The 16,707-nt window shown below is 40.2% G+C and overlaps 2 long non-coding RNA genes across 3 annotated transcripts; one reads left to right on the plus strand and one right to left on the minus strand.

Moving 5' to 3' along the window:
• Window positions 1-7,299: 7,299 nt before the first annotated feature.
• LOC129451182 (uncharacterized) lies at window positions 7,300-15,994 on the minus strand. 2 transcript variants are annotated; one of them, XR_012367496.1, is made up of 4 exons: window positions 15,862-15,994; window positions 15,417-15,495; window positions 7,975-8,073; window positions 7,300-7,608 (listed from the first exon to the last, which is right to left on the minus strand). It is a non-coding gene; the product is annotated as an uncharacterized lncRNA (long non-coding RNA). The 2 variants fall into 2 exon arrangements; XR_012367495.1 differs by lacking the exon at window positions 15,862-15,994 and having other exon boundaries at window positions 15,417-15,707.
• On the plus strand, window positions 7,514-8,601 carry LOC141361426 (uncharacterized). Its single transcript, XR_012367494.1, has 2 exons — window positions 7,514-7,650; window positions 7,862-8,601. It is a non-coding gene; the product is annotated as an uncharacterized lncRNA (long non-coding RNA).
• Window positions 15,995-16,707: the final 713 nt, after the last annotated feature.

A 16,707-nucleotide genomic window follows, 5' to 3' on the forward strand; every position in this document is an offset into this window, starting at 1 on the left:
CACCACGAGCTTCTGTTGGATAGGTCGAACAACCACATCTATGACCCTCAATCCGCACCGTGCACTTCATAAAATACTCACTCCTATCCACCACTGGGTTTCACCACTGTCCGCTCCACCGAAGAGTGAAGCTCTCTCCAACACACCCGGGGCCAAGGCCCAATTTCACCCTCTCCGTAGGACCCAGGCCACAACAGATGCAAACATCCCACGACTCGTCCGAGGCCGGGCAGCCCGGTCGCCACAAGCACAGCACACACACAGCAAGCACAGCGCAAACACCAAGTAATAAGTGAAACTCACCCACAGCACTCCCGCACACACCTCACGTGAGATCTAAATATGGACTTAGCCACCAGGCTTCGATTCCCCCGGGAGGATAGCTGGGCGATGTTTTGGTCACCGTTGAGAATAGGCTTTATATTACTCACAGCCCCGATGTGTTGTTTGTTACTTCTCTGGCTCACCCATGCTTTCTTGTCCCGCAGGGCCACTGATCGATTGGTAGACGGCGCTTCCTATCCAAATGTCTCGTCCGTGTTTCCGGTCAACCCACGGCTCGCCCACACTTCCCTCTCCGGTGGGGCCAGGGACCTCAAACACAAGAAAGACACACACCAAGCAACTCCTCTTCGAAGTATTACACGGTAAACACAACGGCTGTTACTCACTCTTTGTTGTCAATAGTTTCCTGTATCTGTAGTCCCGTTGGCTCTGTATCTTGCTTACTCACGAGTGAAACTCTCCCAATATTCCTTCGCCAGCTGTCTTTCCTTTCTTTACTTCCCCAAGGGAACGATCAGGCCAGCACAAAGCGTCTGCAAAGCAGCAACACAGCGCACACAAAGTACACGACAAGCACCCCGTTTGATGTCTTCAAAGGTCTTTATATCCTCTACCCCTTCTCCTCATCAGCCTATCAGCAACCGCTGTGTAGATTACCCTCACCTGGGCGAAATCAGGCTGAGTCCGAATTGGGAGGAATTATGTTAAATGTCGGTCTTGTTCACGCCAACAAGCCAAGGTCAAGGTACCATTTATTGTCTCCCTTAGAAGAAATTTGTCTTAGATGAGAGAACTGCACATCAGTCCACCCCAACAACATTCATACATACATCTATTATACATAACAGACTTTACCTTAAATAAATAAATAATTAAAACTAAATATTTAAAAAAAGGCGCATTCTAATAATAATAAATTTCATATAAAAAGAACATATTCCTAATTGAGTACATTTAAATGTTGCTAATTCAACACCTGAAACCATACCACTACTATTCACTACCATATCATCACCCTTGCTCATTAAGCAGTTTTATCGACTGTGGGACAAAAGAATGTTTATAGCGATTATACTTACATAATGGGACCCTGTATCGCCTTCCAGAGTTCATCAACACATACAGCAGAATACAAAACATGTGAGGGGTCCAGTACAATTGTATTTACCTGCAGCAACAGAGACCTCTTAAAAATGTCCTGTAAAGTGTTTAGTGTCCGTACTCACATGATTTTCCCTGCTACCTTAACTAAATTGCTTATCTGGGCTCTCAATTTCATTGTTAAACTTCCAAACCAATTGGTAATTCCATAACGCAAGACAGACTCAATCGTAGCTTTATAAAAAATTTGCATAATATTGATACTGACTCCATATAATCTTAATCTTCGTAAAAAATGTAAACGCTGGTGAACTCTTGAACAAATACTTGAGACATGGGTTTGCCATTTCAGCTCATTATCAATATGAACTCCCAAATATTTGTAAGAAGCCACCTGTCTAACATTCTGTCCATGTATTATGACAGGACTCCTGTCCCCCAGTGATCTGGGATCTATAATCACCTCTTCAGTTTTTTTTAACATTAATCAGGAGGTGATGAGCATCACACCAGTCTACAAGCCCCTCCAATGCTGCTTTATACTCATCAGTGCTGGAATCTCTTATTAACAGGTTCACTATGACCGTGTCATCTGACAATTTTAATATAAATTGGTTTGATTGGTGACTAACACAATCATGTGTGTATAGAGTAAATAGAAAAGGAGAACTTACACAACCTTGTGGAGCCCCCGTACTACTTACTGCAACATCAGATAACAGAGAGTTAATTTTTACTTGCTGGAAGCCCAGGAAGTAAACTGTTGCCAACAGTGTGTGTGTTTGTTGTAGGGTTGAGATTTACATTGGAGATGATAACTCACATCATCGTTTTCTTTGGGGCATATCGTTAACATGTACTAATACACACTTATGGCGCTTTTCCATTGCATAGTACCCCACGGTTTGGTTTAGTTTGATTCAGGTCAGCTTACTTTTGGGAGCTTATCCATTAGGAGCTACCCGATACTTTTTTTCGTACCACCTCGGTTGGGGTTCCAAGCGACCCGAGCTGATACCAAACGTGACGCGAAAACACTGTAGATCACTGATTGGTCTGAAAAAAACATCACTAACAGCGTCATCGCTAGCTTTACCTGTGCTAGGCTAGCTTGCGCTGTCTCGAGCAAACATGTTGTCATCTGTGCTCAGCTATAAGTTCCCAAACACCCTTTTAGCGACGAAAAACATCCACATGTTGAGAATCAGGCACACTCTAACAGTTTTTTCCAGGCTTGCAGTTTGTGGCGGAACATTCGCGATGAGCACGTCAGCATTATATATGCTTAAATGCAACTTCAGTGAGGCTCAGCGGAGCGCCGTCGGCTGACGCCGCGGGTGTTTGAAACTGTCATGTGATACAGAGGTAGTGATAAACGCGATGTGCAAACATCTATTTGTGGTGGCCAATTTTAATTTTGTGGCGGACTGAGAAATAAATAAATGTATGGGAATGCACAACAACGCTCTCCTCTCACTTGTTTGATGTCACAGCTGTGGGCAGCGCAAATAAAACGACACGCCTTAAATCCCTCCCACTGCGAAGTGATACTAAACTCAATGGAAAAGCTAACTACGCCAAAGTAAGGTGAGCTGACCCGACCCAAACTAAACTAAACCGTGGGGTACTATGCAATGGAAAAGCGCCATTACACATCAAAGGAAATGTAAAAACACGAATCAGACAATAGGTGCCCTTTAAGTAGGTTTATTAATTCAGCAATATGCCAGTGTCATTTTTTTTTTCACTTAAAGCCTGTTGATTGGTCTATCATGGTATTTATTCCATATCTTTATAAAAAAATATTTTAATTAATTCGCAAAATTTAATGTCAGTCTGTCATCTTGATGTTGGCTGGTTAGGAGTTTATAGATGTTGAAATTTGTGTGGCGCCCTCTACTGATCAGTTTATTAAAAAATGCACTGTCAGCACAATCTGCTGCCGCTGCAAATTTACAGGCACATTTTCTTCTTTCTCTTAATCCCTTTAATGTCTTATCCTGTGCTATAAACTTCAGAATACATTTCTATTAAAGATACACTATGCAGTTATTTTACCTTAATATAACAGCTTCAAAGTTATTTCGGTGGTAAACAAAGTCATATTAAGGCGAATCATCCTCCTGTTGAAGCTTGGGGAGGACGCCGCTACCAAAACCAGCAATGCAAGCTTGAGAGAACCGCCCCTGACAAATCTGGCGAGAATCACGACTTGCTTTATGTCAACGACGTCACACACGTTAGGCTTGTTCGAATTCGTGTGGCGCTGCAAGAACCGACCGCCGGATGACGTCAAAGTACCGCAAGAATGATCCGAGACGGCACTTTGACGTCATCCGGCTGTCGGTTCTTGCAGCGCTGTATCAAGTCGACCAAGCCTATAACAACAACTGCACACGCGAATTTGAGACGTAAGGCTAAACGATTTAAAAGTTAAGAAAGCGCGTTCGGAAGTGAGTAGGAAAAGAGAATCTGACCACGTTAGTAACCAGACAATAGTCCCACTCAGTCAGGTTTTTACTCGTTGGCGTGAGCTAAAAGACAGCACTGGATGGGATGCTGATCTGCCGATCTTGTTGATGGACTAGTAAGTAAATCTCTCATTTGTAAACTTGTTTGCGGTCTATGTTGTAACTTGTTGCGCTTGCTTGTAGTATGTCATGCGATTATCATGACAACAGTTGTCAATATCCCACATAATTATCAGGACATAAATAAGCCTAGAGGTTGTAAATAGTGTAAACATGCACAATTTGCAAACTATTATGATAAATAGCAATAATCATGTATAGTGACATTATAACGAACAATGTTATGAGATAATGCAACGTACACAATTAACTTTGTCATGGCATTTTGTAATGTTTAATTGTGATTTAGCTGCAATCATGTAAAAACATAATAAACTAGCAAATGCGGTATTTTAATATTATATGCACTCTACACTTGGAATAAACTTCTTATTATCCTATTACCATCATCTGTAGTTTAGTAGACTATGCAGTAGCCTAATATTTCTATGAAATTGTGAAACATTACCTGGTCATTATCTTTGGAGTACTAGAGTGGGAAATTACGACAGTTGCAAGTATTCTCCAGCGACTCTATGGGTCGCTGTTTGACAAAAACGCAGAATTGCATAGAGCGGCTTTAAAGGGACCATTTAAAATGTCCGCCAAAAAAAAATCAATTCATACCCCACACTCCAAACAGATGGGGGCAGTATACCTCCAGAAAGTGAGTTGGTCTATTTTAATTTAGCAGCTGCTAATTTAGTAGCATATATCAAGTTTGATTTACATAAGCAACTAAGTAAGTTATCATTAGTCACACAAAAAAACATTCGGTCTCATTAAAATTGCAATGTTTTCCGCTACGTTTCGTGCGTCCATTTGGTGTTCATTATCATCAAAGACATTTCAAGCTTCTTAGCTAATGTTACATTTTAGCATCAGCTTGGTAGATAACGGGTGAAAACCGGATCGGATCCGTGGGTAGAGCTAACTATTAAATGCTAACAGCTAAGGATGCGCAATAAGTTGCATGCGATAGTCATTGCGCTTCTCGTCAGTGAAGCCGGTTTCTTGATGAAAAGTGAATCGCCATCAGCTGCTTTCAGATTGCGCCACATTTACTGCACAAAGCCGTAGTTCATGTACAAGCTGAGCATAGGTTATCGCAAGGCCTATTATAAGTGAACTTCTAGCGAAATACTAACAGCATCTTACTTACCAATCAAAAAGAAATATTGTCATTTCGGAGTCGAACCTCATTTCTTTCATGTCCATTAGTTGTCTCCAGCGATGAAAAGCAGTGCCAGTATTTAATCTGGTTCGGTTCCTTTATTAATCAGATTTTATTTGTGATTTCGAGCACGTTGTTCCCTGCAGCGAATGGTTGTGGTAGTGGTAAAGTCTCTTGCTTCAGCCATTCTTCCCTCTCTTCCCTGAACTGAAATGCGTCCGAAAACCCTATTGCAAGGCAGGAAGGCATCAAGCAGGGGCGGAGTGGGACCAAAAAATTTCGTATACCACCGGCCCTCCGTGGTAAAAAAATGTCTCATAGCCTATTTGTAGTAAAACTAGGGTAATACAAATCGTAATCAATTTGCCCAAAAAAAAAAAAAAAAACATTTTCATAATATTAATAAAATCATTAAATCATGGCTAATTTTCCTAAATAAGTAACTATACAAAATTATACCTGGTTGAAAGACGGAGATGCGCACCTCAATCAGCTATTACATAACAGAGCCAGGCCAGAGATGAACGTGCTCATAAACGGAGTAATATGGACTAATTTGTGCATCTTTGAATAACTGTAAGAATATTTCCTTTAAATATAATTTTTGTCATATAAAGTTTTGAGAGATAATAATGTTTTTTCCACGGTTATTGCTTATTTGTTTTAACGTGTTTGGCGCATTACCTCAGAGTTTATTTCAGTAATATTGCTTTTTTTCCCGCTAATAATAATACAATTTACATGCCAATCCTGCTTTCTTGTCTTTTTATTCATTTCATTATGCTGTAATGTTAATTTATGTGGATATTTAATGGCATGAGACGTTCATTGCCGTTATATTATCTCGTCTAATATTCAAATCATATCCGGAATAATGTGTGCATCTTTGAATAACTGTAAGAATACAGTTCATTTGAAAATAATTTTTGTCAAAGTTTTGAGAAATAATAATGTTGTGAGGATATTTATATATTTCAGTTGAATACTCTCGTCTATTAATATGGAAATCTAATAGAAATCTAATAGTAGGAAATATAAAATCTGATACTGCAAAGTTACCCTTCTAAACTTTATTTATTATATATAGCCATATGGAGATAAACCTTTGCAAATGTGCTGATTTTATCCATTCAAGTACTGACCACCAGGCTAGAGATTTTAAACATCCTTAATCCACACTTTCTATCAAATAGTCTCCGCTTGATGGATCAATCCGACCGCATGTGTACTGAAATAAACAGGCATTCGGTGACGCGGCTTTTCACATCAAAGGCTGACAGGCTATGGCAATTTGGAGAGGGGCCATTCAATAATCCCCCTATATTTTTTAAAATAATTTTCCTAAACATGGTTGGACCTGCCGAACAGGTTGAGCACCTTCATGTAGCCTACTGTGTTGAGCAAAGAGGCTGCACAGTTTGACCAGCGGGAAGCGGCCGCACATCAGGCCGCCAGACGGAGTTGTTATATAACTTGCAATGTATAACTATTATCCATTATCAGACCGGCGGATTAAATTGGTCGGAATCATTTTGACTTTATCTTACTTAATGGGGTGCAGCGTAGACCTGTTGGCTTGTGACATCAAACTAACGCGAGGTGTTGGACTTTAAGGCGTCCATTGCATATTGATAATTAGAGGAAAGGCACGGTATTAAAATTAAACTATTTATTGATCAGATATGAAAAAGTTTTACAGCGCTGGGTAGTCTCAAGGCCACAATAGGCAATCGACTCACACCCAGCATTTGGGGAAAACAGTTATTTATAAAGTATGTGACGTCGATCTTCTTCTTAGAATCTCCACCCACAAAGGCCGTTCCCCTCGTCAATCTGACTCCATCACCACACCCAGTTTTAGCCTGCAGGAGAAGATAGACACACACAGACAAAGAAAAAAACAAACTGTTCTCCGCTCATCCCTGAGAGCCATGTGTAACCCAGGCTCAAAAACATTTGTAGTCTGAGGTAGTGATAAAATAAATAATTGTATTAAATGATAAATGAACAAAGACATTTCTAAGTAGTGAAATGAAGATAAAGTTTTCTATCAGTGATGGTTTATTTACAATATAAGTAAAAACAAAGGAAAAAAAACTAAAGAAAAAGTTTTTGTTGTAAACTTGTTCTGATTTGTGATATTGATCTGCACTGCACAACTGGGCAGCCAGTTGCGTGTAAGTAGGTAACGCTGACTCCGCCCTAGGGAGAAGCTGCTGGAAAGGGGAAAGATAGAGAGCATGAAAACTGAAGCATGAGCCACATGTTGCTCAAATCTTTGATAAAGTTTGGATTTTTGAGAGGTTTATTCGAGAAATACACCTGGAAGATAAAACTGTAAGTTATTTTGTCATTATTTTGTTGAAAAATAAAATGTAACAGATCTTAGTAGAACTTACCTTTTGTTTTGTTATCCACGTGCTGTTTTCGTGTTGAAATCCTATGATGTAGGCCATCCGGTCATCATCCGGTGAAAATCTGAAGGAGATTAAAATATATTTTTGTTATATGAGGGAATCGGTGAGTTTTGTATGATTATTTTGAGCATATATGTGAAAATGTATGATTTAATACTATGTTCATGTGTTAAAGGATAAATGTTCTGTTTATATTGAATAAATGTGTGTATTATATGAAAGTAGATATGTATAAAAGTTTAAAGTGTATGTATAATGAGAGATGCATGTGATGTATACATTGATTAAGTGTGTATCCTGTGTGTTGTGCACAGGCCAGTTTTGTTGTCTGAGAAATCAGATTCTGGATCTCTTTACTGTGGACTGCATTAATCTGGAACTTCGAATGTGCATCGTGTAAGATGGCGAGCCACCATGAGACACCTACTTTTCTTCTGTTGATATCTGCGTTGCAATTTCTACAAATTGTTTCACTGGATTATTGAAGGTTTGATTATTGAAGCACTGGAATATTCATTCTAAGGAACTGAAGAAAGAGAAATTATTAATCTCATTTGAACTGATATACTTGAACTTTGTTGAACTATATATTCTAAGGAGATTTTTTTGCATTTGAGTCTATATTGTTTATTATACTAATTGTTACTCTACTTTTAGAGTTGGTTTGCTTTCTTTTACATTCCTTTTATTTTAATTTGTTATACTGTGATATTGTCATACTAAAGTTTTCTTTTCTTTGGTAACAATTATAACACAACATACATAAACATTTACATTCAAACTATATATATACGTGTGTGTGTGTGTGTGTGTGCCATTGCCTCCTACGAACCGTGTTGTCTTCTGATCTATCTGGCCTAATATATAGCTACATTTCAGTGAGTAGTCATCCCTAAGAAGCCTCATAGGGGCTACATATTCGTGGCGAGCCAGCCAGGAGGCAAAGGAAAACACACACACACTTACTAATGATCATTTAAAGTTCCCATTTTTTTAGTGAGGGAGTTAGCCATTTTGAAAACAGTTGTAGAAGAAGTGAAAAAACAAAAACAAATGGAGGTTGTAGAGAAAGAGGGCGTGAAAGTTCCAAATGCTGTTTTAATTAGCGGCATAACTGATACTGAAGTGGATGAAGAAATATTAGACTTCCTGGCGCAGTATGGGTCAATTATTAGATCCATCCCAGTGATTGATCCTAGCTTAGAGTCAAAGAAGTCTTTAATAGTTGAATTCAGCTCTGGACTAGCAGTTCAAAACCTCCAGGAAATGCTTCCCTATGTTCAGCAAGCAGAAGATAATCCTGACATCTCTTTTCATGTAACAGCTCTATCAGACACTTATATTCAGAAGCTGGGAAAAACCACAACCCAAAGTTATCTCAATGATCTGAAAGAATTAGCGAGCCGTAGTGGGGAAAGCTTTGAGGATGTTCTGAAGGGCATGCTAGATCATATTCAGGAGACAATTATCCAAAAGCCATGTCTTGAACCTACCCCTGTAGGAGCTGACGAGTCATTACCTGTTCATTCAGCAGATCCGCCCCAAACTGAGTTCACCTTTAAGCAGTCTCAAGTGCCAATAAATGCTGCACAACATCATACTGTTCCACCAGCATCTGCAGCCGCAAGCCCAAGGTCCCCATCATTCACTGTAAGTGACTTAAACCCACCTGCAGTGCAAAAAGTTGTAGTGGAGCACCTTGTACGCACAAGTGACTTTGCAATGTCTGGGAATTCACCATTGCGGCTCCGTGCTTTCTCCGGGCGAGTTCCCCACCCACCCAATGAGGCTGATTATGAAACTTGGCGCACCAGTGCTGAACTTCTCTGTCAAGACCCAACAGTATCTGATTTCCACAGAGTTCGTAGAATCTGTGAGAGTCTTTTGTCCCCAGCAGCAGACATTGTGAAATCTCTTAGTCCCACAGCAACGACTTCAGCTTACATTAAGCTACTTGACTCTGCTTTTGCTCCCATTGAGGATGGTGATGAATTATTCGCAAAATTTCTAAATAAATACCAGAACCCAGGTGAAAAGCCATCTGCGTACTTACAACGACTGCATGTGGCATTGCAGACTACCATGCGACGTGGTGGAGTACTTAGTTCAGAGGTCGACAAACATCTGCTTAAACAGTTTTGCAGGGGATGTTGGGAAAGCCCCTTGCTTCTAGAGTTGCAATTAGAGCAGAAAAAGAACTCACCTCCGTCCTTTGCTGAACTGATGACAATGTTACGTACTGAGGAGAGCAAACAAGCTTCAAAAAATGTACGGATGAAACAACACTTAGGTAATCCTAAGCCACGTGTTGTGGTAAATTCTCAAACAGCCATTAGTGATGATGTGACCCAGTTACATTCCGTCACTGCTCAGTTAGCAAGCCAAATAACACAGCTCCAAAAGCAGCTCGCAGTGCTAACTTCAAAACAGTCCAAAGAGAAGCAAAACCCAAAGATTAGTGCTGTCAAACCTGAGAGTAGTCAGGACACGTGTAGTTCTAAGAGAAAAGACAAAATTTCAGACAAATCACAGCCAGCTAGACCTAAGCCAGGTTACTGCTTTAGGTGTGGAGAGGAGGGGCATATTGCCAGCTCCTGCTCAAATGATCCTAATCCCATGTTAGTAGCAGAAAAAAGAGAACAACTCAAAAAGCGTCAAAGCGAATGGGATTTGCAGTATGGCAACCTTAAGCCGCAGTCAAACTAAAAGCAGTTCCTGCTGCGGGACAAACAGGAACTGGAACCAAATCAAAGTGTCCCAAACCACAAAAAGTGTTGATAGCACGAGCACAGATGAATTTACGACAACCAATGTTACCCAGAGGATTAATTGGAGCCAGATGCACCACCCAAGTGAACATAGCAGGAGTAACGTGTGACTGTTTGCTCGATACTGGTTCACAAGTTACCACCATCACGCAGTCTTTCTACAATAAAAACCTAAGTGACCAACAAATTCATTCTTTAGGTAATTTACTTGAGGTTGAGAGTGCCAACGGTCAAAATGTCCCCTACCTTGGTTACGTCAAACTCACCATCACCTTTCCCAGAGAATTTGTTGGAGTCAACATGGATGTACCTACCTTAGCTCTTGTTATTCCTGATCTTCCATCTGCCTTTCAGCCATCTGTATTGATTGGCACAAATACCTTGGATGAGCTATATAAGGACTTTTCACATCAAAAACCTCGTTACTTTTCACCCTCTTATGGGTACAAGCAAGTTCTTAAAATCCTAGAGTTGCGTCAAAACCAGGCTGTGGAAGGAAATGTCGGGCTGGTGCGTTTACCTGAGAAGCAACCCCAAGTAATTCCAGCTGGTCAAAGCACAGTTCTTTGCGGAACAGCATCTGTTCAAAGAGTGTACCCTGACAAATGGGTAGTTGTTGAACACCCAACCTTTTCTTCCTTACCTGGTGGCTTGATTGTAAAGACATGCATAGCTACCCTTGGGGAGTTAAACCCTTGTTACTTACCTGTGGTGATTTCCAATCCCACCACTCATGACATCACCATTCCTTCCAGATGTATTGTGGCTGAACTAAAGGCTGTTCAGTCTGTGAATCCTAGTAAACAGTCAGCCAGTGAGGTTGATACAGTACCCACTCTGAAGTCTTCTCTTGAATTCAATTTTGGAGATTCGTCCATTCCGCCAGAATGGAAAGACAGGCTTACCAGTCGGTTAAGGGAAATGCCAGAAGTTTTTTCTTTACATTCTCAAGATTTCGGGTGCACTGACAAAGTTAAACATAAAATCAACCTTACAGACGAGACCCCTTTTAAACACCGGGCCAGGCCTATACATCCAGAGGATATGGAAGCAGTAAAGAAACATCTACAGGAGTTGCTCGATGCAGGAGTCATACGAGAATCTGTGTCCCCTTATTCCTCACCAATTGTCGTTGTGAAAAAGAAAAGTGGCGATGTCAGATTATGTATAGACTATCGTAAACTGAACCAACGAACCATAAAAGATGCTTATGCACTTCCGAAACTGGAGGATACCTTCATGGCTTTGACAGGATCCAAGTGGTTCTCGGTACTTGACCTGAAGTCTGGATTTTACCAAATTGAGGTCGAGGAGAAGGATAAGGCAAAGACCGCGTTTGTGTGTCCCTTGGGATTCTACGAATTTAACCGTATGCCACAAGGGGTCACTAATGCACCAAGCACTTTTCAGAGAATCATGGAGAAGTGCATGGCAGACATTAATCTCCGTGAAGTTCTTGTGTTTATTGATGATATAATTGTGTTCTCCAAAGACTTGGACGAGCATGAAGAAAGGCTATTCAGGGTCTTAAACAGGCTCAAAGAATATGGTTTAAAACTTGCTCCAGAGAAATGCATCTTTGCACAGTCCTCAGTCAGGTACCTTGGACATATAGTGTCCGACAAAGGTGTGCAGACCGATCCAGACAAAGTGGCAGCTGTCAAAACCTGGCCGGTTCCTAGGAATTTGAAAGAACTTCGGTCCTTTCTAGGATTTGTAGGTTATTACCGCCGTTTTGTCAAAGATTTCTCAAAAAAAGTCAAGCCCCTAAATGACTTAACTTCAGGATACCCCCCTGCTCGTCGGGACACAAAGCCAAATAAAAGTGGACAGTATTGGAACCCGAAGGATTCTTTCAGCAGTAGATGGACAACTACTTGCCAAAGAGCATTTGATCAAATAATTGAGGAACTCACTACTGCTCCCGTATTAGCATTCGCTAACCCAAAATTACCATATGTTCTGCACACAGATGCTAGCACATCAGGGCTAGGTGCCGCTTTATACCAAGAGCAGGACGGGCAAATGAGGGTAGTTGCTTATGCAAGTCGGGGACTCTCATCCAGCGAATCCAAGTATCCCGCCCATAAATTAGAATTCCTAGCGTTAAAATGGGCGGTCACAGAGAAATTCCATGATTTTCTTTATGGCAGCACCTTCACAGTAGTGACAGATAGTAACCCCCTAACCTATGTCCTTTCCACTGCCAAGCTTGATGCAGCAGGGTATAGGTGGTTAGCTGCGCTCTCTACTTATGACTTTAAGCTGCAGTACAGGTGCGGGAGGCAAAACATTGACGCTGATGGATTGTCTCGCCGACCTCATACAAACCTATCTGTAGATGATGCCTCTCACAATGAACAGAACCAAATACTTACCTTTGTTGAACGGCTCACTGAAGAGGCAGGAGAGAGAAAAATTAGCAGTGAAGTAGTGAGAGCCATATGTGACAGTCGTCTTACCCAACAGTCAGAGTATGTGCACGACTTACCTGTTACCTTCATTAGTTCTCTGACAATGCAGACGGCTGCAGTGCCTGATGATTACTCACAAGAAGACCATTGTGGGGGATTACCAAGTATTCCCCATCTATCTTCTTTAGAGATCCAAAGAGCTCAACTGGCCGATCCCTGTATCAGAGAAGTTATCACCCAAATTCAGACTGGAGAATCTCCCTCAAGAACTGTCCGTGACGCTCTTCCTAGGTTACCTTACCTTCTCAGAGAAAAGGAACGGTTGGAGTTCCATGATGGAGTTCTCTATCGAAGGAGAAGTGTATCTGATAAGACAACATATCAGTTGGTTCTGCCGGAAGAATTTCATTCCGACGTCCTTAAATATCTACATGATGACCTTGGTCATATGGGAATTGACCGTACTTTAGAGTTGGTGCGGAACCGTTTCTATTGGCCCAAAATGGCTTCGGACATAGAGTATAAGATCAGAACATGTGGTCGATGTATACGGCGAAAGGTCCTACCTGAAAAGGCTGCACCACTAGTGAACATTACAACCAACCGGCCTTTACAGTTAGTATGCATGGATTTTCTTACACTTGAGCCTGATCGCAGCAACACTAAGGATGTGTTGGTAATAACAGATCACTTTACTAAATATGCCCTGGCTATTCCTACTCCAAACCAAAAAGCCAAGACTGTTGCGAAGTGTTTGTGGGAGCAGTTCATATGTTACTATGGCTATCCAGAACGCCTTCACAGCGATCAAGGCCCTGATTTTGAGTCACAGCTAATTAAGGAATTGTGTGACATTGCTGGAGTGCGGAAAGTCAGGACAACCCCATACCATCCGAGGGGAAACCCAGTTGAAAGATTCAACAGGACCTTGCTAAACATGCTTGGAACTTTGGAAGCCAAGAAGAAAAGTTGCTGGAAAGAGTTTGTAAAGCCACTCGTACACGCTTACAACTGTACCAGAAATGAAACCACCGGGTTTAGCCCTTATGAGCTAATGTTTGGGCGACAACCTCGGCTTCCAGTAGATCTAGCATTTGGATTACCCATAAAAGACACACTCTCAGTATGTAAAGAACCTAAAGTCAAACCTCAAGGAAAGTTTTCGGATCGCAGTCGAAAATTCCAAAAAGATGGCTGGAAAAAATAAAGCTTGCTATGATAGACATGTTGTTGCATCAGTATTGGAAAAAGGTGACAGAGTTCTCGTGAGAAACGTCAGATTGAGAGGAAAGAATAAACTTGCCGACAAATGGGAAGAAATGGTCTACGTTGTGATTGATCAACATGGTGATTTACCTGTGTACAAAGTGTGTCCTGAGTTTCAAACCGGGCCCATTCGGACTTTACATCGTGACTTACTACTTCCTTGCGGAACCCTCTCTTCTGATGTAAAAGAGCTTGAGTTACCAAGTCCAGTTCCAAAGCGTAAAACTCGTAGTAGAGCAGTCTGTGAAGATTCTGAAAATATTCCTGACTCAGATGAGGAGGTTTACTATTTAGGACCTCAATTAGATGTTGTACATGAGTCTTACACACTTCACACTTCTGAAGTTACACAACCTGAGAGGAATACTGTTAAATTCTTGAAGGCGAGCTCAGAGAATGAAACCCCAAATGGTGAGGTTCAGCTTGAAGAAAACTTACCTGGAGATCCTGAAGAAAACTTACCTGGAGATCCTGAAGAAAACTTACCTGGAGATCCTAAAGAAAACTTACCTGGAGATCCTGAAGGAAGCTTACCTCTGAGTCTTGAAGTCGAACCTGAAAGAGAGAACACAGTCCAGCTAACTCATTCAGCTACCTCGGTGGCAAGTGAATCAAGTGTTCATAGAGAATTACCCATGGATAGATCTGGTTCAGCTGGAGAGGAATCAAACAATGTTAAAGTTGCTGAAACTTGTACAGGAGTCCAAGAGCCTGAGGAGATCATAGATGGAAATGAGCTAAGAAGATCTACCAGAATTAGAGAGAAACCCAAGGTCTTGACTTACCCTAAATTAGGAAACCCTCTGATTACAATAGTTCAGTCCCTTCTTCAAGGTCTGAATGATGCTTTTTCAGAGTCCTTGCAAGAACATTCCCAATTGAGTTGTCCTGTGTCTCAAGAGTATGTACTTACTAAGGATGTGCAAAGGGACTTGCAAGATTTTAAGGGGGGAGGGTGTAACCCAGGCTCAAAAACATTTGTAGTCTGAGGTAGTGATAAAATAAATAATTGTATTAAATGATAAATGAACAAAGACATTTCTAAGTAGTGAAATGAAGATAAAGTTTTCTATCAGTGATGGTTTATTTACAATATAAGTAAAAACAAAGGAAAAAAAACTAAAGAAAAAGTTTTTGTTGTAAACTTGTTCTGATTTGTGATATTGATCTGCACTGCACAACTGGGCAGCCAGTTGCGTGTAAGTAGGTAACGCTGACTCCGCCCTAGGGAGAAGCTGCTGGAAAGGGGAAAGATAGAGAGCATGAAAACTGAAGCATGAGCCACATGTTGCTCAAATCTTTGATAAAGTTTGGATTTTTGAGAGGTTTATTCGAGAAATACACCTGGAAGATAAAACTGTAAGTTATTTTGTCATTATTTTGTTGAAAAATAAAATGTAACAGATCTTAGTAGAACTTACCTTTTGTTTTGTTATCCACGTGCTGTTTTCGTGTTGAAATCCTATGATGTAGGCCATCCGGTCATCATCCGGTGAAAATCTGAAGGAGATTAAAATATATTTTTGTTATATGAGGGAATCGGTGAGTTTTGTATGATTATTTTGAGCATATATGTGAAAATGTATGATTTAATACTATGTTCATGTGTTAAAGGATAAATGTTCTGTTTATATTGAATAAATGTGTGTATTATATGAAAGTAGATATGTATAAAAGTTTAAAGTGTATGTATAATGAGATATGCATGTGATGTATACATTGATTAAGTGTGTATCCTGTGTGTTGTGCACAGGCCAGTTTTGTTGTCTGAGAAATCAGATTCTGGATCTCTTTACTGTGGACTGCATTAATCTGGAACTTCGAATGTGCATCGTGTGAGATGGCGAGCCACCATGAGACACCTACTTTTCTTCTGTTGATATCTGCGTTGCAATTTCTACAAATTGTTTCACTGGATTATTGAAGGTTTGATTATTGAAGCACTGGAATATTCATTCTAAGGAACTGAAGAAAGAGAAATTATTAATCTCATTTGAACTGATATACTTGAACTTTGTTGAACTATATATTCTAAGGAGATTTTTTTGCATTTGAGTCTATATTGTTTATTATACTAATTGTTACTCTACTTTTAGAGTTGGTTTGCTTTCTTTTACATTCCTTTTATTTTAATTTGTTATACTGTGATATTGTCATACTAAAGTTTTCTTTTCTTTGGTAACAATTATAACACAACATACATAAACATTTACATTCAAACTATATATATATACGTGTGTGTGTGTGTGTGTGTGTGCCATTGCCTCCTACGAACCGTGTTGTCTTCTGATCTATCTGGCCTAATACATAGCTACATTTCAGTGAGTAGTCATCCCTAAGAAGCCTCATAGGGGCTACACATGCAGTCCTTTACTTCACATATGATTAACTTCCCATAGCATATTATAATGCTTTCTTAAAAACAAATCATTAATGAAACATTCATTTATTCATAAAAAACATAAGCTGTAAGATGAAAGTGTTTATTATGTAAAACACATTTCAATATCATGACATCATTTCATTATTCGTAAAATTGGTTATATCAATAAGGCACACATTAACTTCTTTAGATAGATAAACACATATTAAATCTTTTACTGCAATACTACTTCTATGCAAAACACTTTAATCATTATTAAAAACAAACATCCGTTAGGGAAGAAAACACACACACACACACACACAAAGAACAAGCGCAGGAGATTCTGT

Source organism: Misgurnus anguillicaudatus, chromosome 24 (assembly GCF_027580225.2).
Source record: "Misgurnus anguillicaudatus chromosome 24, ASM2758022v2, whole genome shotgun sequence".
Classification (NCBI taxonomy): domain Eukaryota; kingdom Metazoa; phylum Chordata; class Actinopteri; order Cypriniformes; family Cobitidae; genus Misgurnus; species Misgurnus anguillicaudatus.